This window comes from Dendrobates tinctorius, unplaced genomic scaffold, assembly GCF_039654945.1.
Source record: "Dendrobates tinctorius isolate UK_male_01 unplaced genomic scaffold, ASM3965494v1 ptg000056l, whole genome shotgun sequence".
NCBI lineage: Eukaryota > Metazoa > Chordata > Amphibia > Anura > Dendrobatidae > Dendrobates > Dendrobates tinctorius.
In genome coordinates, this window is record NW_027361724.1 from 19,780,656 (window position 1) to 19,805,652 (window position 24,997).

The 24,997-nt window shown below is 46.9% G+C and overlaps 1 long non-coding RNA gene across 2 annotated transcripts in view; it reads left to right on the top strand.

The window, feature by feature from the left end:
• The first annotated feature begins 2,538 nt into the window (after nt 1-2,538).
• LOC141091829 (uncharacterized) overlaps nt 2,539-24,997 on the top strand; it is a 93,264-nt gene continuing 70,805 nt past the window's right edge. For both annotated transcript variants that reach the window (XR_012232596.1, XR_012232595.1), the window contains exons 1-2: nt 2,539-3,303; nt 5,346-5,472. This is a non-coding gene — a long non-coding RNA (uncharacterized lncRNA). The remainder of the gene's footprint in view (nt 3,304-5,345; nt 5,473-24,997) is intronic.

A 24,997-nucleotide genomic window follows, 5' to 3' on the forward strand; every position in this document is an offset into this window, starting at 1 on the left:
ACACTATCATCTGCTGAGGTAAGCTGTACATCGCAGCTGACATCCTATTTGAACGGCCACGATCGGTATTAGCACCGATCGCGGCCATTTAACCCCTTAGATACCGCTATCAATTGTGACTGTATTAAGTTTGAAAGGAATGCGGCCCGCCAGCTTTCTTTTTTTTATGTGCGGCCCATTTACTCTGCCGAGTTTGAGACCCCTGCGTTAAAGCGTTCCAGAGTTATTACCTCATAAAGTGACAGTGGTCAGAATGGTAAAAATTGGCCTGATCATTAAGTTGCAAATTGGCTCTGTCACTAAGTTAAAGGGACCAGACCATACAACCAAGTCATTACCATATACATTAAATGAACTCTAATTATCCACCTTGACCTCTTAAAACTTATATAAAATGCCACAATGTCATTATTGCCATACAGTGTAATTGCGGAGTAGTTTCTACTGATTTGAACAGGGATAAATCGATAACAATTACCCATATATTTCAGTATTACAGAAGATTAGATTATATGGATGGTTGCATGGGGAGGTAGATACACTACTGTAGGATAAATGGCCAGTATATAGGAGAGGACACTATAGACAATGTTACTATATATTCCAGTGCTGGGCTATTAATTTTCCCAAGGGGCTACATGAGAGACCGTGACTGTTGTGGAGGGCAGAACCAATAGGCTTAAATTCATTCTGCTCAATATTAATATTACAGTTGGCTACTGGCATTACTGTGATTGGACGGCCACATTGCGCCACTGGGTCTTAGGGCCCCATCACACATAGCGACGCACCAGCGATCCCGACAACGATATTACCTTGTCAGGATCGCTGGTGCATCGCTACACGATCGCTGGTGAGCTGTCAAACAGGCAGCTTCACCAGCGATCAGCACCAGCGACACAGAGTAACAAGCGACGCACATCGCTTAGTTACCCACTGTGTACCTTAGTTACCAGCGCGCGCCGCTTAGAAACCCGACGTTTACCTTTGTTACAAGCGCGCTGTTCGCTGATCGCTGGTCTCCCGCTTGTCAGATGCAGCGATGCGTGCTGGCCAGCGGGAGACCATCGATCAAAAAAATGTCCAGGCTATTCCAGGACGATCAGCGATAACCGGCAGGGGGGCCGGTCGCTGGTTAGTGTCACACACAGCGATCTCGCTGGTGAGATTGCTGTTGCGTAACAAAACTTGTGACTCGGCAGCGATCTCGCTAGCGAGATCTCTATATGTGATGGGGGCTTAATATAAGACACGATGATGTGATGCTCGGCATAATCTCCTCTGGAAGAATTTAAGGGAGAGTTGATCTAGGAGGGAGAGCTTAGATTAGAGCAAGCATATAGGCAGTGTTTAATTACTATTGCTGCACTTGTATACCGCTGCTACACCCTGAAAACAAAAGTCGTTTTCAGGGCTCCATACTGTGATTTCTCTAGTAAAACTGCTGTTATCTGCATTAAGTGTAGGGAGAGCTGGTGGAGGAGGGATAGTTTTGGATTAGAAGTATAAGGCAGGGTTTATTCCCTTACCCTCCTACCATAGGTATACTGCTGCTGTATCCTAAAATCAAAACTTCTTTTCAAGGCTACATATTGTCTTTTCACCATTAATAACGGAAAATTCACAAATATATACTATATACCTAATTTAAAAAAGCACAAGGCGTGGAGTAAGGGACAGGGAAGTTTACGTGACCTTTCCCGGCGCCTGCGAACTGCAGTTCTTTACTCTGCCCTCAACAGCAGAGGAGCCGAGGGAGAAGCAAGGAGGACATCATTGTATGAAAATGGGAGGTGCCGGACCGGACCGCGACACCCACCGCCCCCGCCCCCCCGGTAAGTATAGTCTAACGTGTTTTTCTTATCTTTCAGGTTACATTGGGGGCTTATCTACAGCATTACAGAATGCTGTAGATAAGCCCCTGATGGTGGTGACAGCAGCTAATAGGGAAAAATGGGGTGACTGATTCCCTTTAAGTCAACAAGTCAGGAGGTCCAGAGTATGGAAGTGGAACATGAGGTGGTGGACGATGAATTCCCTGACCCCATATGGGAAGGTCAGGCTGTATTTGCCACTAGGCACTGGAGGGCAGGTGCCTAGGGTGCTGGGCTGCAGGGGGCGGCACCAAGACATGGAAGAGAATGTTTTTGTTTTGTTTTTTTTAACCTCCCCCCCCCTCCATTAGGCAATCCAGGAAATCTGTTGTCTTTTCGGAGTGGGGGGAGGGTCAGTGTCAGGAGGGGGCAGGGGCGCATCTCCATATTGCGCAGCATCATGGGGGAGTGGGAATCGCAGCGTGCACACGTGGCTGCAGCCATGGCCGTCTTCAGCAGTGTGCACGCAGTAGTGAGAGGGGGCAGCTCCTGGCACACAACTAAGGCTACTTTCAGACTAGCGTTCTGAGGCGCAGCACAGAGCCGCCGCTAAGCTCCACCCCCGGCCGCGTCTCCTCCGGTCAGCTCCTATGATCGCATGACACTGCATGCGATCATCGTACCCTATATTTAGCGTTGGGTACGCTGGCCTGTAGTGCGAATATAAAGATGGCTATTTTTGAGTCCATATTGAAATATAAAGAATGCATTCAGACCATGACAGAGCTGCATTTCTGGTCAAACAGTTACAGACCAAGACAATGCTCATCTTGAGAACTATTGTTTATTACCTGAAACCATTTCACTTCACAAATAATTCTATGTTTATCTATATTTGTTGTTTGTCAATGTAAAACATTAAGGTTTATTTAACCTCTGTCTGTGGTGGTTTTATCTAAAGCCATGTGGCTTTTCTATTGTAAGGGTTTATGACCCATTGTCTGATGATGCCATGTTATCAGTTTCATCCAATCTTGAAAGCCAGCCACTTGAAGAGATGGGATGAAGCTAAAGTTACACATAAGTGTAATTTAGTATATAAGGCCAGAGAAACATGACTAAGACAGAAGCACAACTTGGATACCTATACACACATGTACAGTGATGATACCTGCATAATTGGGGACGCCCATGCAGTGTATTGAATCTCCCAGGGGTTCTCTTTCTTGGCATTGCTTCTCTGATATTCCAAGCGGATGATGTTAAAAGCCTCTTGGTGATTGGTGATGTGAGTATATTGTATATAGTTAACCTTTATATGTATTCAATCTTTATATGTACTTAACCTGGACCCGTAGAAGCGAGCAATCGCGTAACAGCCGTTGTCCGGTACCTCCCTCCCCTAGCATTCCTCTAACGTCCTGCATGTCCACATATCTGTTGATGGAATTCATGTGAAATAAAGACGCACAGTTTTTCAGCTTCATTGGTGAGTGCTGCATATTCTTTCTTTTTTCATTTCATATTGAAATATTCATGTTTTTTCATGCAAGCACCTCCGTTTTTGACAGAAATATATACCGCAATACTTCAGATAAATAGCTCCGTCTGTTAATGTGGTGATTTGTGTGCCCTAGTTTGCCGTTCATCTGTTTGCTCTTTGCTGGGATACTGTATATAGTTAACCTTTATATGTACTTAACCTTTGTATCTTAAAATATACAAAAGTATACGCAATCATACTATTTAATAATATAATTCCTTTAATTTTGTGCTTTGTAATAAAATTGCTGCATATCGCAAGTAGTAGCCTTCTTTAAAGCCGTATCCAAACCTTAGTGTTAAAAACTTGGCAATACATGGCCGTTCGCTGGTATGATTTTGCCGGCGCTTGCGCCCTTTTGGCGTTGCGCCGAGCGCACAAAAACGCACCGTGTTGCATTTTGATAGATAGATAGATATATGGGATAGATAGATATGGGATACATGGGCGGACATCCCGCCGGTTCAACCCGTGCGACTGCATCGGGGCCCAGAGCCTCCAAGGGGCCCTGCAAGGCGGCTAATGATGAGGACAATCTGGCCCGAGACTCTGGAGGCCCCTGGCCAGATTGCCCTCATGTGCAGCGGCGGGCAGGGAGCGAACCAAGCAGCTCCGCTGCCTGCAAGAGAAAATAGCAGGAACGGAGCTACAAGGATCCATCCTGCTTCCTGCCCGGAGGCTGCGCTTCCTGTCTCTGACACAGAGAGGAGCGCGCCGCTGAATGACGTCATCATTCAGCGGCCGCTGCTGTGCCAGAGTGAGGAAGCACGGGTGATGCTGCGGACAGGTGAGAGGAGAGAGGTGGTGTCTGTCTGTGTGTGTGATTGTGTGTGTGTGTGTAGGTGGAGCCTGGCCCTGGGGGAGAGAAGGGCATGATGGGGGCATGAGGAGAAGAATGCATTAATGGGATCATGGGAATGATGGAGAGAAGGCAATGATGGGGGTGATGGAGAAGGCAATGATGGGGGTGATGGAGAAGGCAATGATGGGGGTGATGGAGAAGGCAATGATGGGAGTGATGGAGAGAAGGCCGTGATGGGTTGACGGCGAATGCCATGATGTGGTGATGGGAGAAGGCCATGATGGGGTGATGGAGAAGGCAGTGATGGGAGTGACGGGGAGAAGGCAATGATGGGAGTGATGGAGAGAACGCAATGATGGGGGTGAAGGAGAAGGCCATGATGGGGGTGCTGGAGAAGGCAATGATGGGAGTGATGGGGAGAAGGCAATGATGGGAGTTATGAGGAGAAGGTAATGATGGGGGTGATGGGGAGGGCAATGATGGAGGTGGTGGAAAGGGCAATGAGGGGGTGGTGGGGTGAAAAATAAATGATAATGGGGGTGGGGGAGAGTGCAATGATGGAGGTGGTGGAATGGGCAATGATGAGAATGGGAGTGGTGGGGGAGAAGGCAAAGATAGTGGTGGTGGAGAAGGCAATGATGGAGGTGGTGAAGATGGCAATGATGGGGTGGGAGAGAGGAAAATAATGGGATGCAGGGGGGAGGAGGACAATGAGGGGTATGGGGGGTGATTGGGATGGGAGGAAGGGGGACTTATAATGGCCATAGTAACAAGGGGAGGTGGAGGAAGACATTATCACTTATTATATCTAACACAGTCCCTTAGTATATAATGTACTCACTATGTCTAACACAGTCCCTTAGTATATAGTGTACGTACTTATGTATAACACAGTCCCTTAGCATATAGTGTACGTGCTTATTATGTATATCACAGTCCCTTAGCATATGTTGTACTCAATAATTCTGTATAACACCATCCTTAGTTACATATTTTCCTCTTTTATTGTGTATAACACCATCCCTTATTACGTACCATCCTCTCTAGTTACAGTATATATGGTGCCGTCCCTTATTATACAGCTTCCTCTGCTGTTATGTATAGTGCTGTCTCTTACATAGTGTATTCTTGTTAATTTTGCTATTCACAGTGCCCTCTTTTATAACATGGTCCCCTCTCTTTTTAGATATAAAATGACTGCTGATCGAGGAGCCGGTGACCAGACTACAAGTCCATCAGCTCCTCCATTAGAAAGGAAGCTTTCCCATGCTCCATCAGCCATCATTGCATTATACAGCTAACAAGACAGGACGGTATGTAATAAAAAACAGGGCTCTATATAATCCAATATGTAAGGGACGGTGCTGTACATAAAAAGAGAGGGCACTGTAAAAGGGACAGCAATATACATAATAAATGAGACTATGTAATATGTATACGTGTATGCGTGTGTGGCTATATATATATATATATATATATATATATATAATATATAAAGCTCAATGTGTGTGTATGTCCGGGATTGGCATCTGCACTGTCGCAGCTACAGCCACAAAATTTTGCAGTCACACGTCTGGACCCCGAGAGCGTCATAGGCTATGTTGTGAGGCGAAATTTTAACCCCACATGTTCAAATTCACCAAACAATTTTGCCCCTATGTACATAATGGAGAAAAAGTGTATGCATGTATGTATGTTTGTGTGTATGTCCGGGATTGGCATCTGCACCGTGACAGCTACAGCCACAAAATTTTGCACAGTCACACGTCTGGTCCCCGAGAGCGTCATAGGCTATGTTGTGAGGCGAAATTTTAACCCCGTGCGTTCCAATTCACCAAACAATTTTGCCTATTATTTGTCCTCCCCTGATGGGATAGATAGATTGATAGATAGTCAGATATGGGATAGATACATAGATATATCTATCCATATATGAATAGATATATCCATAGATATATCTATACATATATCCATTTAAAAAAAAAATGGTGTGGGCTCCCGCGCAATTTTCTGTGCCAGAGGGGGAAAGCCGATGGCTGGGAGCCAATATTTGTAGCCTGGGAAGGGGGTAATACCCATGGCCCCTTCCCAGGCTTTGAATATCAGCCCGCAGCTGTTTGCTTATCCTTTACTGGCTATTAAAATAGGGGGACCCCCCAAAAAATGAAGTGGGGTCCCCCTATATTTTATAGCCAGAAAAGCCTACGCAGACAGCTGCGGGCTAATATTCATAGCCTAGGAAGAGGCCATGGATATTGGACCCCCCTGGCTACAAATACCAGCCCGCAGCCGCCCCAGAAATGGCGCATCTATAAGGTGCGTCAATTCTGGAACTTAGCCCCTCTCTTCCCACTCCCGTGTAGTGGTGGGATATGGGGTAATAAGGGGTTAATGTCACCTTGCTATTGTAAGGTGACATTAAGCCCGGTTAATAATGGAGAGACGTCAATAAGACACCTATCCATTATTAATCTTATATAAATAAAGAGTTAAAAAACCACACCCATAAGAATTAAGTATTTTAATTATATAAAACACAACACCGTTTTCATATTTTTATTGCACGCCCACATCCAAACGACACCTTCGGTCTCCTATAATGAAAAGTAAAAAAATAAAGCAACCGTATACTCCCTGTCCGACGCAGTCCAATTAATAACAAGTGTCCCACGACGATCTCCCCTCCAGAACAGTGACATCAGGTGATGTCACTGCTCTATAGGGCCTCCCAGTGATGAACTGACAGGAGTGTTGTGAATTCTCTCTCTGGCTTCCCTCTGGTGATTACTGAAGATAGTGGAGCTGGTCAGATTGAGAGCTCTCTTTCTGTGCTCCCTCTGGTGGTTACTGGAGGTAGTGAAGCTGGTCTGATTGACAGAGGCCTGCCACCTGATAATGAGGAAGACGATTGGAGATCTGGGGTTTCTGATTGGGATTTAAGACAGCTGACTCCCTCTATCAATGCTGGTGATTTTCTTCTTGTGCCTCCTGAGGTCTGATGTCTCCTGCTCTTTCCCTGCATGTTCAGCTAAGTGGTTCATTTGCTATTCTGTTTGCATTTGATCTGGTTTTGTTTATCTCTGCTTTGTGCGGGTCAGCTAGCTCCGACTGTGGCTGTGCTGAATCACCGCCCATATGTTACTGCATGTACCAGTTTGTTTTGTCCCCTTTTTTATTGGTCTCTTTTTACTTTGCTTTCAGAATATACCAGAGTGCTGATTAGTGGGGGCGAAGTCGTGCAACTTCAGTGTTTTTGTGCAGCAGATGTGTTGGACTTTTTTGCAGGGTTTTTTGCGTGATTGCAGACAGTGTCTTTCCTTTCCTGTCCTGTCTAGTCAGTGTGGGCCCCATAGTTTGCTCAGTCAATTTTTCTGCCTGCGTTTGTGTTTTCATCTTGTCTCACCGACAATATATGTTTGGGGGCTATCTATTCCTTTGGGGTCTGCTCCGGGGCAGTTTAGATTTCCCCTTTCTTGCTTAAGGCTTAGTTAGCTCTCCGGCTGTGCCGAGGCATCTAGGATCATCGTAGGTACGCTCCACGGCTACTGCTAGTTGTGTGGACAGGATCAGGGGTCTGCATCCGCTTAGTTACCAAACTCTCTGGTTTTGTGTGGCTTAGCCTGGGCCTGCTATCCTCAGCGGTGACCCATTCATAACACAGGAGACAATGCCTCCTGCAGTGCATCACTGAGGTACCTGAGTTCAGGCTCTCACTTTACAGCAATGCTGCATGAGAATTAGTGTTAGGATTACAGGACCTCTTTCCCAGCGGCGGAGGATTAGATCCGCTGTCAGTTCATCGTGAAAGCCCCTGTATAGCACTGACTTACCCGATGTCAGTGTTCTACACCGGAGATCGTCGTGGGACCCTCGTTATTAACTGGACTGGAAAGGTAAGTATAGGTTTGTTTATTTTATTTTTATTAAAGGAGACGAGGGCTTTGGGGAATTAGGTGATTGGTAAGTATGTACTCTATGTTATGTTGTATGTTATATGTATGTTCTGTATGTTATATGTTGTATGTTCTGTATGTTTTTTTTTGTTTTGTTTTTTTTTTATTCAACACATTAACTTGATGATGGGACTACTACTGTTCCATCATTGGCTAATGTGTCACTCACTGTCAGTGTAGCACTCTCTTCACTCCGGCTTCCAGTCCCAAAGAGCCGGTTTTCCCGCACGTTTGCCCCACTCCTTAAGGTATGATACTAATTATTGGCTTTTTCTTAAAAAATAGAACTGAATCTAATATAACAGAGTGGGAGACAGGTTCTGACTCTGAGGTCCAAGTGGACCCAGTTGGTGAAGGGGAAGAACAGGCTGGACCATCATCCCATCAAGTTAGCAATCACCATCCACCACCACCAGCATGGCCATCTGCAGGACAGGAGGCTAATCAAGAAGAGGAGGACCGTGGGCAGAGTAGCAGCCCAACCCTCCCACTTGATACCTCACCACAGGCTGCAGTAGTGTCACGGCCTGAACGATGCAAACTGGATACCAAACGCCAAGTGGATACTGGGGTATTGAACTACCTGTCCGGCACTGCAAATGATGATGGGGAAGAGGCATATGCCCGGAGTCTGGCTCGCTATCTACGCACAATCCCCCGAGAAGTCAGGCTGTGGGCCAGAGGTGCTCTACAAATTCCTTCACCAGCAAGCTAGACAAATACTAGAAATTAAAACTAATAAACTTTATTTTAATTTGATTAAAAAGGGACTTAGTCCATTTTAAAAATGCACATGTACAAAAACACAAACACAAACAAAAGAAACGCTAAATGCGGCAAGACCAAACTTCAGAAACTTTCAGGTTTACTCTTAGTGTCGTAGTCCAAATAATACACAGGCACTCCTTCAGAGTATCCGCTTAGTATAAATTTGTTTGGAACAAGCACTCTCTTATAGTGCCGTAAATTGTCTATATTAAATCCATTGCTTTTAAATCGATGTGTTACTTCTGTATTACATCCATCATTCACACTCACAATGATTTTTGACAATTTTTACAACAACAGCCTATACTATACACAATGGCATGGCACACAGTCTGAGATTCTTCAACTCGGTGTGAACCTATACATTGCTCTACTTATGCAGTTCACCACCTCCACAGACTTCTTTTAGAAAAAAAATCTCGTATATCATGGAGAGATCTCACCCAAATATTACTCAGTAACGGGTTCCTCCATGTGACGCTCCCTTCTCCCTACGCGTTTCACCGTCCAGATCATCAGGGGAGTCTCTGGGTCAAACTTAATGCCTTTATGGAAAAAGTGCCATCACAGGGCTGTTCATTTGCTTGCTTTTTATAACATGCACTCATTAGTATGTTCCCGCCTCCTACAAGTAGGCCGGGTGTATGCCCGTGACCACTTCCTGTTGATGCGTTACCATAGTGATAGACCTATTACTCATATGTTTCCAATACCACCTTCTGACTCATTCAAATTAAACCCTTATCACAGGTGAACTTAAACATATTACTAATCTATGATTGCGCAGGAATCAACCTCATAGGGTATACACTCATGCGCGCTCTTTATACTTCGTTCAGCTTATCGGGTTGCCTGGTAACGCGCTGACGTCACTCCTCTCTCCTTCCTTTCTGGCGTGGACGCACCGCGCCTGCGTGCTCTACCGTGTCAAGTCCAACCCTCTTTCCTGTGTCAGAGCGCCTATTTCCTCCCATCACTGAGTCACCATCGTTATTGACTTTGTAAAAAAATACTAAAGTTTTCATATACTGTCGCTTCGTTAAATAACGCTGATTATACTTACAGTGGGGAAAAAAAGTATTTAGTCAGCAATAGTGCAAGTTCCACCACTTAAAAAGATGAGAGGCGTCTGTAATTTACATCATAGGTAGACCTCAACTATGGGAGACAAACTGAGAAAAAAAAAATCCAGAAAATCACATTGTCTATTTTTTTTTCATTTTATTTGCATATTATGGTGGAAAATAAGTATTTGGTCAGAAACAAAATTTAATCTCAATACTTTGTGATATATCCTTTGTTGGCAATGACAGAGGTCAAACGTTTTCTGTAAGTCTTCACAAGGTTGCCATACACTGTTGTTGGTATGTTGGCCCATTCCTCCATGCAGATCTCCTCTAGAGCAGTGATGTTTTTGGCTTTTCGCTTGGCAACATGGACTTTCAACTCCCTCCAAAGGTTTTCTATAGGGTTGAGATCTGGAGACTGGCTAGGCCACTCCAGGACCTTGAAATGCTTCTTACTAAGCCACTCCTTCGTTGCCCTGGCGGTGTGCTTTGGATCATTGTCTTGTTGAAAGACCCAGCCACGTTTCATCTTCAATGCCCTTGCTGATGGAAGGAGGTTTGCACTCAAAATCTCACGATACATGGCCCCATTCATTCTTTCATGTACCCGGATCAGTCGTCCTGGCCCCTTTGCAGAGAAACAGCCCCAAAGCATGATGTTTCCACCACCATGCTTTACAGTAGGTATGGTGTTTGATGGATGCAACTCAGTATTCTTTTTCCTCCAAACACGACAAGTTGTGTTTCTACCAAACAGTTCCAGTTTGGTTTCATCAGACCATAGGACATTCTCCCAAAACTCCTCTGGATCATCCAAATGCTCTCTAGAAAACTTCAGACGGGCCCGGACATGTACAGGCTTAAGCAGTGGGACACGTCTGGCACTGCAGGATCTGAGTCCATGGTGGCGTAATGTGTTACTTATGGTAGGCCTTGTTACATTGGTCCCAGCTCTCTGCAGTTCATTCACTAGGTCCCCCCGCGTGGTTCTGGGATTTTTGCTCACCGTTCTTGTGATCATTCTGACCCCACGGGGTGGGATTTTGCGTGGAGCACCAGATCGAGGAAGATTATCAGTGGTCTTGTATGTCTTCCATTTTCTAATTATTGCTCCCACAGTTGATTTCTTCACTCTAAGCTGGTTGGCTATTGCAGATTCAGTCTTCCCAGCCTGGTGCAGGGCTACAATTTTGTTTCTGGTGTCCTTTGACAGCTCTTTGGTCTTCACCATAGTGGAGTTTGGAGTCAGACTGTTTGAGGGTGTGCACAGGTGTCTTTTTATACTGATAACAAGTTTAAACAGGTGCCATTACTACAGGTAATGAGTGGAGGAAAGAGGAGACTCTTAAAGAAGAAGTTACAGGTCTGTGAGAGCCAGAAATCTTGATTGCTTGTTTCTGACCAAATACTTATTTTCCACCATAATATGCAAATAAAATGAAAAAAAAACAGACAATGTGATTTTCTGGATTTTTTTTTCTCAGTTTGTCTCCCATAGTTGAGGTCTACCTATGATGTAAATTACAGACGCCTCTCATCTTTTTAATTGGTGGAACTTGCACTATTGCTGACTGACTAAATACTTTTTTTCCCCACTGTATATGAAAATTGACATAAGCTGACAGACGCAAAGAAAGTGTTAGATGAAGCGCATGTGAAGGGTAGATAGATATACAAATGCTCCCGTGTGATAACCCTGTGATGGGATTATATGCACTCAGAGGATGGAGCTTGTAAGAAGCGGCTGCATATGGAGTGCGCAGGCGCGGTGTGCCCCTGGATGGTGACTCAGTGATGGGAGGAAATAGGCGCTCTGACATAGGAAAGAGGGTTGGACTTGTTCGGTAGAGCACGCAGGCGCGGTGCGTCCACGCCAGAAAGGAAGGAGAGAGGAGTAACGTCAGCGCATTACCAGGCAACCCGATAAGCTGAACGAAGTATAAAGAGCGCGCATGAGTGTATACCCTATGAGAAGGTTGATTCCTGCGCAATCATAGATTAGTAATATGTCTAAGTACACCTGTGATAACGGTTTAATTTGAATGAGTCAGAAGGTGGTATTGGAAACATATGAGTAATAGGTCTATCACTATGGTAACGCATCAACAGGAAGTGGTCACGGGCATACACCCGGCCTACTTGTAGGAGGCGGGAACATACTAATGAGTGCATGTTATAAAAAGCAAGCAAATGAACAGCCTTGTGATGGCACTTTTTCCATGAAGGCATTAAGTTTGACCCAGAGACTCCCCTGATGATCTGGACGGTGAAACGCGTAGGGAGAAGAGAGCGTCACATGGAGGAACCCGTTACTGAGTAATATTTGGGTGAGATCTCTCCATGATATACGAGATTTTTTTTCTAAAAGAAGTCTGTGGAGGTGGTGAACTGCATAAGTAGAGCAATGTATAGTTTCACACCGAGTTGAAGAATCTCAGACTGTGTGCCATGCCATTGTGTATAGTATAGGCTGTTGTTGTAAAAATTGTCAAAAATCATTGTGAGTGTGAATGATGGATGTAATACAGAAGTAACACATCGATTTAAAAGCAATGGATTTAATATAGACAATTTACGGCACTATAAGAGAGTGCTTGTTCCAAACAAATTTATACTAAGCGGATACTCTGAAGGAGTGCCTGTGTATTATTTGGACTACGACACTAAGAGTAAACCGGAAAGTTTCTGAAGTTTGGTCTTGCCGCATTTAGCGGTTCTTTTGTTTGTGTTTGTGTTTTTGTACATGTGCATTTTTAAAATGGACTAAGTCCCTTTTTAATCAAATTAAAATAAAGTTTATTAGTTTTAATTTCTAGTATTTGTCTAGCTTGCTGGTGAAGATATTATTTCTAGCTAGTAGATCATTTGCTGAAAACCATGCTCTACAAATTGTAATAGATGCCTGCACCCCACCCAATAACCCAACTCAGATCTTGGCTTATCTAGACAGATGGCAACTTTCACGGGCAAACCGACTCCAAATGCCTGTGCCACCTGAGGATAACACTAGACCTGAAAGTGATCCCCCTTCCACGCGTAGTCCATCCCCACAACTACCTCAAGGTGTTAGCCAACACCGCCCACAACATGGGCATGTACACTCACTGGCCACTTTATTAGGTACACCTGTCCAACTGTGTGTTAAGACTTAATTTCTAATCAGCCAATCACATGGCGGCAACTCAGTGCATTTAGGCATGTAGACATGGTCAAGACAATCTCCTGCAGTTCAAACCGAGCATCAGTATGGGGAAGAAAGGTGATTTGAGTGCCTTTGAACGTGGCATGATTGTTGGTGCCAGAAGGGCTGGTCTGAGTATTTCAGAAACTGCTGATCTACTGGGATTTTCACGCACAACCATCTCTAGGGTTTACAGAGAATGGTCCGAAAAAGAAAAAAAATCCAGTGAGCGGCAGTTCTGTGGCCGGAAATGCCTTGTTGATGCCAGAGGTCAGAGGAGAATGGGCAGACTGGTTCGAGCTGATAGAAAGGCAACAGTGACTCAAATTGCCACCCGTTACAACCAAGGTAGGCAGAAGAGCATCTCTGAACGCACAGTGCGTCGAACTTTGAGGCAGATGGGCTACAGCAGCAGAAGACCACACCGGGTACCACTCCTCTCAGCTAAGAACAGGAAACTGAGGCTACAATTTGCACAAGCTCATCGAAATTGGACAGTAGAAGATTGGAAAAACGTTGCCTGGTCTGATGAGTCTCGATTTCTGCTGCGACATTCGGATGGTAGGGTCAGAATTTGGCGTAAACAACATGAAAGCATGGATCCATCCTGCCTTGTATCAACGGTTCAGGCTGGTGGTGGTGGTGTCATGGTGTGGGGAATTTTTTCTTGGCACTCTTTGGGCCCCTTGGTACCAATTGAGCATCGTTGCAACGCCACAGCCTACCTGAGTATTGTTGCTGACCATGTCCATCCCTTTATGACCACAATGTACCCAACATCTGATGGCTACTTTCAGCAGGATAATGCGCCATGTCATAAAGCTCGAATCATCTCAGATTGGTTTCTTGAACATGACAATGAGTTCACTGTACTCAAATGGCCTCCTCAGTCACCAGATCTCAATCCAATAGAGCATCTTTGGGATGTGGTGGAACGGGAGATTCGCATCAGGGATGTGCAGCCGACAAATCTGCGCCAACTGTGTGATGCCATCATGTCAATATGGTCCAAAATCTCTGAGGAATGCTTCCAGCACCTTGTTGAATCTCTGCCACGAAGAATTGAGGCAGTTCTGAAGGCAAAAGGGGGTCCAACCCGTTACTAGCATGGTGTACCTAATAAAGTGGCCAGTGAGTGTATATCCTCCTGCAGTACATCACCAGTATGGCCACTTGACCATACCCAGTGGAGGAGAGTGGCCACTACATGGGTATGGTCGACATGGACATTCTGGGGTGTATCCGCACATGGGCCCTGTCAATGCCCTTGAGCATGTCCCGCATTACCAAAGTGGACAGTACCAGCATGTTCCACCCCAAGTACCTTCCATGCTCCATCATGCCGCCTCAGCCACCAATCAGCATCATGGCCAATTAGGCCAACAAAGTACCGAAAACACTCAGGCTGCTGCTCCACCATCTCCACCACCTACATATATAAATTTGTGAGTGTTTTTTTGCCTTGGTTTTATAATTTTGTGTTAAAAATGTTCTTAGTATTGTTTGCTTTTGTCAAACTTTCTTTCTGGCCTCAAATACAGGCCATATTTGCCATATGACATTAATATGGTATGTTAACTACTACAATTTATGCAAGTAAAAAGCGTAAAGTCAATATGGTTTTCTAGTTTTTTTAATGTTTAGATGATGCTTGGAATGTCTTATTTGAGACATATTATATTTTTGGGTAAAAAAAAGGGAAATTTACCAAAATTTTGTGTTTAGCACACACACAGCCAAACAAATCATAACATAGACAATGCATTGTCTTGCCAAGGAGTATATCCCTCCGGCAAAGCAAAATAAGTAGCGAAGACATCACGCACTAGATGGTGGCCGACGTGTTTGATGTCCATGTTGAGTAGGTCCGACAGTATTTACACCTGCAACATCATAAGCTTTGTTGGCAAGACAGTCATGTTTTCGGGTAAAGTTGTGTAGTACCACACATGCTTTTATAACTTGATTTACATTTTGTTCGCTTAGTTGGATTGCAGACTGCAGAACCCACCATTTGGCAGTGAGAATGTCAAAGGCACACTCCACCAGGCGGCGTGCACGGGATAGGCGGAAATTAAAAATTCTGCGCTGGTGGTCCAGCGTTCACCTTGGATAGGGCCTAATGAGGATCCTGGTTAACTGAAAAGCCTGATCACCAAACATCACATAAGGCACTGGTTCTAGATTAGACCCTGGTAGCTGACGTGGGGGTGGAAGATCCAACTGACAATGCCTGAAATGGTGGATTTACCGAGTAAGAACTCAAGGTGTAGGCCCGCATAGGATAGCCCAGTGGACAGAAAGCTAGAGGCACAAATAAAAAAAAAATTAGGATCTGAAAAAGCCCCACAACATTTTAAGGTTGGTAGCATATCGTAAAGTCGGTAGAAGACGCTCCTCTGCCGAAATAGCTTGCACATCACAGTGTTCTTGTATGTGATCCCAGAGCGCACAGTCTCGAGAAGATCAAATGTGGGCAAGCTCATCCTGCAATATTGATAGAACATGTCTGGATGGTTGCGTAGTGAAGCATACAGATGGTGAAAATGGCCTTTTGTCATCCGTTGTCTCAAAAATGGATGGAACCACATTCTTCTTGTCCGCCTCCTCAGATCAACAATCACTGGCTAAGGCTCCCCGAAACGTTGGTACAAAACCCAGTATAAAAGAACCTGCTCAGTGGTGTTAAAGGTTAGCCTGTATGACATGTTGCACACAAGTCAGCTCGAGAAACACAACAGCAAACTAGGAGGAGAAGGGGACTTGGTAGTCAACCAATAAATAGCCTAAAACATTAATTTAAAATTATTTTCAGCTCAGAAATCAATCATTTGCTCGTTTTTCAAGCCGGCGAGAAGATCTCGTCATACGCCTGCCATACGGATGTCACACGGATCCTTAGATGCGAGGAAATCGCATCATCGCATTTAAAATGAATTATATACGGATCTACATACGGAAAACAGTTGTGCAATTATTGCATTACAAAATCGGACTGATTTTTTTACACGTTGTGTGTGACTCCAGCCTAAGAAGAATATGATTTTAAAACCTTCCTAATAAATGTGAGTTTTATCTTTTTTCACTGATTTTGGTGCTGGAGACCCCCTCTTTTTTCCTTTGGATTTGGATTTACAGCACCAGTTGAACCGCACTGGACATCTCCTGACATCAGACCGCTTATGGACTATATGGACACTGATGTATGGTAGGCTGAATATTTTCTCCTTCGTCTCATTGGGGGACACAGGTACTGTGGGTGTATGCTACTGCCACCTGGAGGCTGACACTAAGCGAACAAAAAAAGGTTAGCTCCTCCTCCGCCGCATACACCCTCGCCCCAATCGCGGGCGGAAACCAGTTTTTTGCTTAGTGTCCTGTGGAGGCACACACGTCTGCATGTCTCCAGACTTTTATTTATATATTTTTTTCATTTTTCTTTTTACTATGAAGATAAGACAGGGGCGACGGACCCTATTGAAAGGGGCCGATCTCCCCAAACCATCAACGGGCGAGCACACGTTGAGTATCCTTTCCCGCACCATGGGACATATCTGGGCCGCTTTTCCCCAGACTTCTATTTTTTTTTTATTTTTTAATTTTGTGAAGAAAAGACCGGGGCAACGGATCCTATTGAAAGGGTCCGATTTCCCCAAACTTTCAACGGGCGAGCACGTGCGAGTGTCCCTCCACGTATCCTCTCCCGCGACGTGGGAGATTATGCCAGACTTAGCCCTGTCCACCCCTAGGTATAGAAACCGTGGGCTTGTACAGAGGCACAAGACTGGTCTGCGCGGCCCCCACTGCTCCACCAACGCTAGACGGCGGTGCTGCAGGGCGGCGGACGGTCCCTCTCCTCACCCTTGAAGTTGGACGGAGCTAGGGTGCCTGCACCGTCCAGAAGATTACCCCCTTCCCTCTACCTGGAATTGTCATGAGGATCTCCTTCGTCAGGTATGGAGGGCTGGGGAGGGTCCTGCGGCAGCGTTCGGAGGGCGTCAGGCATCAGAGGAATGCAGGTGAAAAAGGATGTCAGCCCTGTCCCCCTTCCCCCCTCCCCCTTCCCTACCCCGGCACAGTCGCCGAGTTCTGATGCCGATTCCAGCGCCCATAGAGTGCGGGGTTTCCTGCGCACATCCACCACGCGGCGGGCAGGCAGATAAAAAATTTAGTCCGCGGCTTCGGCCGAGACTAGGCCGCGGGTGGAAGTCCCACCCCCGGTATGACGTCATTTCCGGAGCCCGCCGCCCGCGACTAGGGCGGACGCCAAACAAATTGAACTCCCGGCTTCAGTGCAGGGTGGGCCGCGACTGGAGGAGGACATCTCGGCCTACCCAGAGGAGAAAGGACGCAAGGGAGCTCAGCAGCAGGCGGGGGGACACAGGATCGGGGTAAGTGTGACCCCGACCCTAGAGCCCGCGCTACGTGCAATAAAACGGGGCTTTCCTCCTCCTTCCACTCAACCCTCATAGTATAGATTGAGTCTGGCAGGCATTATGGCCGGAAAAGGAAAGTCACACACGTTCCTTTATGCCGCATGCATTTCCTGTGGTGCTATGTTCCCGCGAGCACAGAGTAAAAAGGTATGTGAAGCCTGCGACTGCGAACGCGCCCACGAGCTCTCCCCTGCGACAGAGCCCAGTAGTCTGGATCCCCCGGAATGGGCCTTATCGCTTTCGCGGTCTATGGCATCGCTGACAAAGGCAATTGAGACCCTTCAAGCCCCAGGTAGGGGCAGAGATGGCGGCTCGCCGGTCTGGGAGGGATCATCCACCTCATAAGAGCCTCCGGCCTGCAGGGGCCGCTCTCACTCTAGGCAGGTACAAAGGAAAAGAACCCACACTTCGTCTCCGGGCCCGTCCGGTGCCTCGGCATCTGTGAGCGCGGCGTCTCGTTCACCGTCACCATTATCCGGGAGCAAGCAGAGTTCAGGTTATGACGCAGACAAGCCCCTGGACCTAGATACTCCAGGGTGGCCATTGAAGCAGTCAATCAGAGTCTGGGAATCGAGGAAGACCTCTCCCTGGCCTCAGGTCATAAGGAGGCCTTTAAGAGGGCCAAACGACCGCATAGAGTGTTTTGCACTCACCCGGAGTTCGAGGACATAGTGCAGCGTCATAGGGAACGACCGGACAGGCATTTCTCGGGCCAGAAAACACAGGAAGCAAGGTATCCGTTTGCACCGGAGCTCTGTAAGAAGTGGGCGGAATCCCCAGTGGTGGATCCGCCAGTATCGCGCTTGGCCTCAAAAACTTTGTTATCAGTACCTAGTGTTTCTGCCATTAAAGACCCCACGGATCGACTCATAGAAAGCTTGGCCCGCTTGGTGTATGAGGCATCAGGAGCAGCATTCTCCCTCATTCGCAGCAACATGGGTAGCCAAGGCCATGATGTCATGGTCAGATTCATTAAATAAGGTCCTGCAGGATAGGGACCTGCCGACGGAAGTATCAGAGATAGCGAGTCAGATTGCGATGGCTGGTGATTACTTAATCAATGCTTCCTTGGATGTGGCTAATTGCGCGGCACTTGTGGCTGCAAATGCAATCGCCATTAGTAGGGCCCTATGGTTAAGGATGTGGCAAGCCGATTCGATTTCCAAAAAATCCTTGACTTCCCTACCTTATCAAAGTGGCCGCCTATTTGGGGAAAAATTAGACCAACTCATCTCTGATGCTACAGGGGGAAAAAGCAGTTTTCTCCCACAACAGAAAATTAAACCGCCTTTTCGCCAGCCTCAGGCACGGTTTCGAGCATTTCGCAACCCCGAGTGGATGGCACCGGCCAGTTCCGCCGCGCCAGCCCGCTACAACCAAGATAAGGATCGACAGGTCACATATAGAGCCAACCCGCTGGGCAGGATGTGGGCTCGCCAGCCCAGGTCATGGGGAATAAGATCCCAAAGATCCTCAGCCAAATGACTTGGGGCGCCCTCTACCCGAAAGTGGCAGGGTAGGCGGCCGCCTGCTCCGGTTTCGCCACATCTGGATCACGGTAGCACGCGACTCATGGGTGGCAGAATTGGTGTCCTCAGGGTACAAGATAGAGTTTCTCAGGTATCCTCCAAAGTGTTTCTTTCTGTCCCAGCTTCCCAAAGGGGAGGCCAGGGCAGAGGCGCTGATAGGGGCCATCGAGTCACTCCAGCGCAACGGAGACATTATTCCCGTACCAGAGTACAAGAGGACTCAGGGTTTTTACTCCAATCTGTTCGCGGTCCCCAAAAAGGACGGGACAGTCAGGCCAGTGCTGGACCTAAAGCTCCTGAACAAGTTCATCAGGATCAGACATTTTCGAATGGAATGTCTCCGTTCGGTTATATCGGCCATGGAGCAGGGAGAATACTTGGCCTCGATCGACGTCAAGGATGCTTATCTGCACATCCCTATTTTTCCTCCGCATCAGAGGTTCCTACGTATTGCCATCAACGGTCGCAATTTCCAGTTTGTAGCACTTCCCTTCGGGCTAGCCACCACCCCCAGAGTGTTCACAAAGGTAATGGCAGTTGTCATGGCCATTTTGCACTCTCGGGGCATAGTCGTCTTGCCATACTTAGACGACCTTTTGGTGAAAGGCCCCTCATTTCGGGCATGCGAGGAAAACGTCAGCGTCACGCTGGATACCCTATCCCGTCTAGGATGGTTGGTCAACAGAAAGAAATCATCCCTTGTCCCAGCCCAAAGGATTTCTTTTTTAGGGATGTTTTTCGACACCTCCCGAGGGTTGGTAATCCTCTCTCAGGACAAGTCTCTAGCGCTTCGGCAAGGAGTCCGGAAGCTGCTGCAACCAGTCCCTCACACCATCCGGTTTGGGATGAGGGTGCTAGGGAAGATGGTGGCGGCAATGGAAGCGATTCCGTTTGCCCAATTTCATCTTCGTCCCCTACAGCACGCCCTCTTGTCATCCTGGAACAAGAACCCATTCACGCCCGATCACCGGTGCCGGTTGTCCCCTCAGGTCAAACAGTCACTACAGTGGTGGACGAACAGTTCCTCCCTGCTTCAGGGGAAACCTTTTCCCCTGGATCAATGGCTGGTGGTCATAACCGACGCGAGCTTTCTCGGCTGGGGAGCAGTTTTTCGTCACCACACGACCCAGGGGCAATGGTCGAAACAGGAGGCGTGCCTCCAGATCAACTTGTTGAAGATACGAGCAGTGCGTTTGGCGCTGCAACATTTCCAGCACCTTATAGCGGGACGTCCTGTCCGGATTCAATCGGACAATACCACGGCGGTGGCTTACGTAAATTATCAAGGGGGTACGCGCAGCAAGGCAACCATGCGCGAGGTAGAACACGTACTTCGCTGGGCTGAGAGGAACCACTCGGTAATTTCCACAGTCCACATACCGGGCGTGGAAAATTGGGAGGCGGTCTTCCTCAGCCGGCAGGGGGTCGCGTCCGGGGAATGGTCTTTGCACCCCGAGGCCTTCCTGTAGATTTGCAAACGGTGGGGGACACCGGATGTGGATCTGATGGCCTCCAGGGTGAACGCCAAGGTGCCCGTGTTTGCCGCTCGATTTCGGGACCCGCGAGCGATGGCAGTGGATGCGCTGGTTCTGCCATGGAACCAGTTTCGCCTTCCATACTTGTTTCCCCCGCTGCCGCTGCACCCGAGGGTTATCAAAAAGATCAAAACAGAAGGGGTTCCAGCGATTCTGCTGGCTCCAGACTGGCCCCGCCGAACATGGTACGCAGATCTAGTGCAGCTGCTCGCTGACGTCCCTTGGCGACTGCCAGAGCGCCCAGATCTACTATCCCAGGGCCCGATCTTCCACCCGAACCCAGGGGCCCTGTGTTTGACGGCTTGGCCGTTGAATCTTGGATTCTGACCCAGGCGGGATTTGGGCGTGAGGTGGTCGCTACAATGGTTAGCGCCCGGAAGCCTACCTCGGCAAAAATTTACCATCACACTTGGAAGGTCTTCTTTGATTGGTGTCGAGATCGTGAGGTTGCTCCACTGATCTTTTCTATCCCCAACATCTTGACTTTTCTTCAGTCAGGCCTAGACTCATGGTTGGCCCCGAGCTCCCTTAGGAGACAGATATCGGCCTTGTTGGTCCTCTTCCAGCGAAAAATCGCTACCAATAGGCAGGGGAGGACGTACATCCAGTGGGTTTCACATTTGGTACCCCCCTATAGGGTGCCTCTAGACTCCTGGGACCTTAACCTGGTCTTGAGTGTCCTGCAGGAAGCTCCTTTTGAGCCATTACTGGAAATTTTGTCGTACCTTTCCCGGAAGGTGGTATTCTTGGTAGCCATAACTTCCATTAGGCGAGTCTCAGAGTTGGCAGCCCTATCTTGTCGCACCGTTTCTCACTTTCTTCAAGGATTAGGTGGTTCTCAGACCAGCTCCCCCCTTTCTGCCGAAGGTCGTGTCCTCATTTCACATTAATGAGGACATTGTCCTGCCTTCATTTTGTCCAGCACCAGTACATCAGGTGGAAAGAGCGCTTCCACAGTAGACCTAGTGAGAGCACTCAGAAGGTATGTGTCGTGGACGGCGCCCTTTCGCCTGACAGACACGCTGTTCGTGCTCCCCGAAAGGCACAGGAAGGGACTCGCAGCCTCAAAGTCGACCATAGCCAGATGGATCCGTCTAACTATTCAAGAGGCCTACCGCATTAGAAGCACGCCGATTCCAGCAGGGATCAGAGTGCACTCTACTCGTGCAGTGGGCGCTTCGGCACCAGGCTTCGGCGGAGCAGGTATGCAAAGCAGCAACCTGGTCCAGCCTGCACACATTTTCTAAACATTACAAGGTGCATACCCAGGCTTCGTCAGATGCGAGCCTGGGTAGGAAAGATCTCCAAGCAGCAGTGGCGCACTTTTAGACAGGAGGTGCATGTGGCTTGGATCGGTGAGTCAATCTCCCACCCAGGGACTGCTTTAGGGCGTCCCACAGTACCTGTGTCCCCCAATGAGACGAAGGAGAAACATGGATTTTTGTGAGTACTCACCGTAAAATACTTTTCTCCGAGACGCTCATTGGGGGACACAGCACTCACCCTCATGGCCAGTTGGCTCTTGTTTATTTAATTAATGTGTTTTCCTTTTAAGATTAGGGTGGTCCTTTTCCAGACATATTGTATTCTGCATTAAGGCTGTTTTGTTTCATGTTCTCCTACTGCTGTTGCACTGAACTGGTTTCCGCCCGCGACTGGGGCGAGGGTGTATGCGGCGGAGGAGGAGCTAACCTTTTTCTCTTCTCAGTAGAATCCTATGCAGATTGCTTCCTTGTGATGGTAAACTAACCCTTTCTATGCCAGCAAAGGTCAAAACATTAGGATTTCCTCCATGTATATCCCTAATATGATTTATTAGGCGTGGATCCCCTTTGCCTGTACCAATAGAGTTGAAATGCTCCCTGAACCTTACATACATGGGACATATTGTTTTCCCTATTGTGGTGTAGTAACCACTGAGTTCGCTAGGGGGCGCTGTGTGGATGTCCCAGGAGAAAGGATGAATGGCAGAATACTGAATGGCCGTTATGTATCTCAAAGTGGGTGGCTTTGGGATGGAGACTTGTGTTGATCAGCAGTGATACTGCTGAGGTGTTGTTTCAATGTGTAAGGGAGAAGTCTCCAGGTAACTAGAGAGATGGGTCGACCTGGTTACCTACAAACCCACCCAGGGGGTGTGTTTAAAGCACTATTGTAAAGAGTGTGTAAAGGCTTGAAGGACCTGTGATGAGGTCAGAGTCATGTGACCCGGTGGGCGTGGCTATGGACCATATAATGTGGCCAGGGTAGGTCACATGGGGGTGAATGCTGGGACCTGGTTGGTCCAGTGTGGAAGGTCCCATCTGAGTGATATGGGGCTGCCTTCTGACAGCAAGTGAACGCTGTGTTATTGGCTGCACGTGCCTGGTAATTCCCTGGAGGGAATGGACGTCTGCCGCATGATGAAGAAGGAACCACGAGTGACCTGATGTGGGTGAGATAACACTGAGGCTAGAAAACCTGCGCATATGTAACCCGTGTGACCACAGGGATTACAGAGCTGAACTCTGTCATGGACGCTATGCTGGTATATGAAGTTTATGTTGCTTCTGTGGGTTTATGCTGCTAAATAAACCACATGGACTATGATGTTGTATGGAAAACTTGTGCCGGATCTGATTTTGTGGCTGCTGAGCGAGTATCCCCTACTTGAATGACAGCGCTACCTCACATTATATAGAAAAATTTACAGGGACAAAAGATCACATACACTACATGAGTAGTTTTACAAGAAATGAAATCAAAGACGCAATGAGAGGAAATCCTAATGTCGATTTTTCTCTAACCACTGCTTTTTTCCTCAGGTTGTTTTAGCTTTTAATACAATTGTTTTTATTCAATTTTTGTATAGCAATAATTTTTTGTTTTTTGTGTTTTTTTTTGTATTACACAGAATCTTAGCTTTGTATGTTGTTATGAGGGATTTTTGTGGGAAGGAGCTTGCCTCACCTTGGGTATTTGATCTCCCGTCATTTCCCCTAATTCATGTGACCCGTAGAAGCGTGTTTGTCTGTGAAACATCCGTCGTCATTTTTTGCACCCCTGTTCCCATTCTCCCTTTGAAGATTTTTCAATAAAGTTTCATATCCTGACCGGTGAGTGCCTTCTATTTTTCTTCTTATGGTAATATATTAAACACCTTCTTCGCCACGGTATTCGCGGTGGAAAATGAAATGCTAGGTGAAATACCGAGAGACAAAGTAAACCCTATATTAAGGGTCACCAATCTAAACCAAGAAGAGGTGCAAAACCGGCTAAATATGAGTAAAATGGATAAATCTCCAGGTCCGGATGGCATACACCCACGAGTACTAAGAGAACGAAGTAATATAATAGACAAGCCATTATTTCTTATATTTAGGGACTCTATAGAGACGGGGTCTGTTCCACAGAACTGGCGCATAGCTGCAATGGTTTCTACAATCCGCATCTATTTCAAGTCTTGAATCTGCAGATTAACTCTGTCAAGGGCTAGACTACATTTCTGGTGTAACTTTTGAAGAATTTCCTGGGTGGGCATTGCCATGCCCCATTCCACCCATGTTCTGCACACTTTTGCAAACCTCACCAGGACTGACTTGAAAACTCCAGAAATCTGGTGAAAGCACTTAGATGACTTGTGCCCTTTGTGTCATAAGTAGTACTATTAAACTGGGATGTTGTAATGAGTGATTTGATGTTGTATTGAGTGATTCACTGCTAAAATTTAAGAAGGGACTGGATGCCTTTCTTAAAAAGTATAATGTTACAGGGTTTATATACTAGATTCCTTGATAGGGCGTTGATCCAGGGAACTAGCCTGATTGCCATATGTGGAGTCGGGAAGGAATTTTTTTCCCCAATGTGGAGCTTAGTGTTTGCCGTATGTTTTTTTTTCCTTCCTCTGAATCAACTTGTTAGGCTATGGGTTGAACTAGATGGACTTAGTCTCCTTTCAACCTTAAGGCTATGTGCACACGTGCTGATTTTTTGTGGAATTTTCTGCAGCAATTCCGCAACTTCTGCTGCAGGAAATCCGCGAAAAATCCGCATGCTGATTGACAGGTTGGTCACACTCATCAAACATAGTGTTTGACAAGTGTGACCAAATTTTTTACTATTGAGGCTGCGTATGCAGTAAAAGATATTTTGTTAAAAATAATAAAAAAAAATCAAAAATCGGGATATTCTCACCTTCCAGCATCCGCCGCAGCCTTCCCGATCCTCGCGATGCTCCCGCCAGCTCCCGGTCCCAGCGATGCCTTGCGACAATGACTCCATATGATGTAGTGGTCTCGCGTGACCACTACGTCATCACAGGTCATTGTTGCAAGGCATCACTGGGAACGGGAGCTGCCGGGAGCATCGCTGAGGCCTGGGAACTCTGTGG